The 2,500-nt window shown below is 41.0% G+C and overlaps 1 pseudogene; it reads left to right on the top strand.

Moving 5' to 3' along the window:
- The window catches only part of LOC137460201 (28S ribosomal RNA), an 8,476-nt pseudogene that overhangs the window by 4,069 nt on the left and 1,907 nt on the right, over positions 1-2,500 (top strand).

The following is a 2,500-nucleotide window of genomic DNA, read 5'->3' as shown; positions in this document are numbered from 1 at the left end:
GGAGGAAAAATATTAACAAATTGATTGCTGAAAAATTAACAACTAAAACAGCAAAACAGATCAGTGAAAAGAGAAGACTATTAAGAGAAACTGTGGTGCCAGAAAGAGAGAAAACACAAGAGAGCAAGAACAGGTTAAAAGAGGAGAGGACTGTGATTCCATCTTCTGGTGAAAGGGAGCTGCTAGCCCACTATAAAAAGACTATTAATGAAAAGATGACATCAGGGAAGCTGCCCATCCTTAATAATACATATAAACAAATAATTGAAGGCAATACAGACTCATTAAAATTACTCAATGAGGTAGCTCAGGACCAATATTTGTATTTGTTTGAGAAATCAATTGAACAGAAAGCGCCAAAAAAGAGCCAACGTAAACCTCAGCAGAAGAAACCTCAAAAGGAGTGGATGAGAAAAAGAGCCAGAAAGCGTGGAGAATTTCTCCGATTCCAACGCCTCTTCCGCTTAGATCGAGGGAAGTTAGCGAATATGATTCTGGATGAAAAAGACTCTGCGCAATGTGCCATCCCCCTGGAAGAGGTCAGTAACACCTTCAGATCTAGGTGGGAGTCTCAGAACTTATTTCAAGGACTTGGAGCATTCCAGTCTGTGGGGCGGGCGGATAATTCGGCTTTTAAGGAATTGATTACAGAGAAAGAGATCCTTAAGAATATCAAAGACATGAATAAAAAATCGGCACCAGGCCCTGATGGGATCACCCTGAAGGCCCTGCTTAAAATGGATCCAAATTGTGAGGAGATCAAAGAACTATTTAATCTCTGGCTGTTAAGTGGCAAAATTCCAGATGTAATAAGGGGATGCCGAACAATCCTAATACCTAAATCATCAGCGCCCGAACGCCAAAATGATATTAATAACTGGCGGCCAATTACTATTGGTTCCATCATCCTGAGACTCTATTCAAGAATCTTAACTGCGAGGTTGGCAAAGGCGTGTCCCATTAACCCCAGGCAGAGAGGCTTCACTCAATCTTCTGGCTGTGCTGAGAACTTAAAACTATTACAGCTATTAATTAGGAATGCAAAGAAACAAAAGAAACCCCTGGGGGTTGTCTTTGTCGATTTGGCCAAAGCCTTTGATTCAGTGAGCCACACCCACATCCTGGCGGTGCTAAAGCAAAAGGGCCTGGATGACCACATAATAGCATTAATTAAGGACTTCTATCAAAACATCCACACCAGAATCAAAACTAAAGAAGGAGAGTCTGAGTCAATAGGAATCAAAACTGGTGTGAAACAGGGCGATCCCATGTCACCACTCCTCTTTAACCTGTGCATTGACCCTCTGTTATGTAAATTAGAAGAGTGTGGGGAGGGGTTCCAACACGGGAATGGCAAATTAACAGCTCTGGCTTTTGCAGACGACCTGGTCCTGCTGAGTAAGTCCCAATCAGGAATGGAGAAAAATATTGAAATTCTAGAAGCATTTTGTGACTTAACTGGATTAAAAACGCAGGGGGAAAAGTGCCATGGTTTCTTTATTCAACCAACTAAGGACTCTTATACCATCAATGACTGTCCTCCATGGCTTATCAGCGGTACCCCTTTAAACATGATCCACCCGGGTCAGTCAGAGAAATATCTTGGCTTGCAAATCGACCCTTGGGTGGGGATAGTTAAGCCCGAATTACAAAATAAATTAGAAGTTTGGCTCAATCGCATCGAAAGAGCCCCTTTAAAACCATTTCAAAAATTGGACATGTTAAAAGTGTACACAGTGCCTAGATTGATCTACTTAGCAGACCAGGCAAATGTAAAAGCCACCTATCTGGAAGAAATGGATTTAACAATTCGAAATAGGGTGAAAAAATGGTTACATCTCCCAGTTTGTACCTGTGATGGCATCTTGTATTCCAGCACTAAAGATGGAGGCTTAGGCTTAGCCCGATTGGCTGGGTTAATCCCTAGTATCCAAGCTAGACGATTACACAGATTGGCAAATTCATCAGATGAAGCAGTTAAAACTGTAGTTAAAAATAATGATATTGATAAAGATTATGAAAAATTGTGGATATCAGCAGGGGGAGACAAAGAGAAAATACCATCAATATATAACCCCCAGACAATAATGGTAACTGAATATGGGGGACGGGAGGAATTATCTGAATGGGAAAAACCCGCCCCAAAGAAAATCTTTCCCAAACCTTGCAATTGGAGGAAAAATGAGTTCACAAAATGGACAGCATTGATGTCCCAGGGCATAGGAACTGCAAACTTTGAGAATGATTCCACCAGTAACAATTGGCTTGTGAATTACAAGAACATCCCTTATAGAAAATTAATAACAGCTTTACAATTGAGAGCAAATGTATATCCAACTAGAGAGTTCTTAGCGAGGGGTAGAAATCAGGACCAAAATACAAAATGCCGTCACTGCCAGGCTGAAAATGAGTCAGCTGCTCATATAATTGGGTACTGTCCTGCTGTTCAGGAGGCCAGAATTAGCAGACATAATTATATTTGTAAGATGCTTAGTGAGGA

Source organism: Melanerpes formicivorus, unplaced genomic scaffold, assembly GCF_026170545.1.
Source record: "Melanerpes formicivorus ecotype bairdi unplaced genomic scaffold, bMelFor1.0.p_v2 SCAF_534, whole genome shotgun sequence".
Lineage (NCBI taxonomy): Eukaryota > Metazoa > Chordata > Aves > Piciformes > Picidae > Melanerpes > Melanerpes formicivorus.
This window is presented reverse-complemented; position numbering and strand designations above follow the sequence as displayed.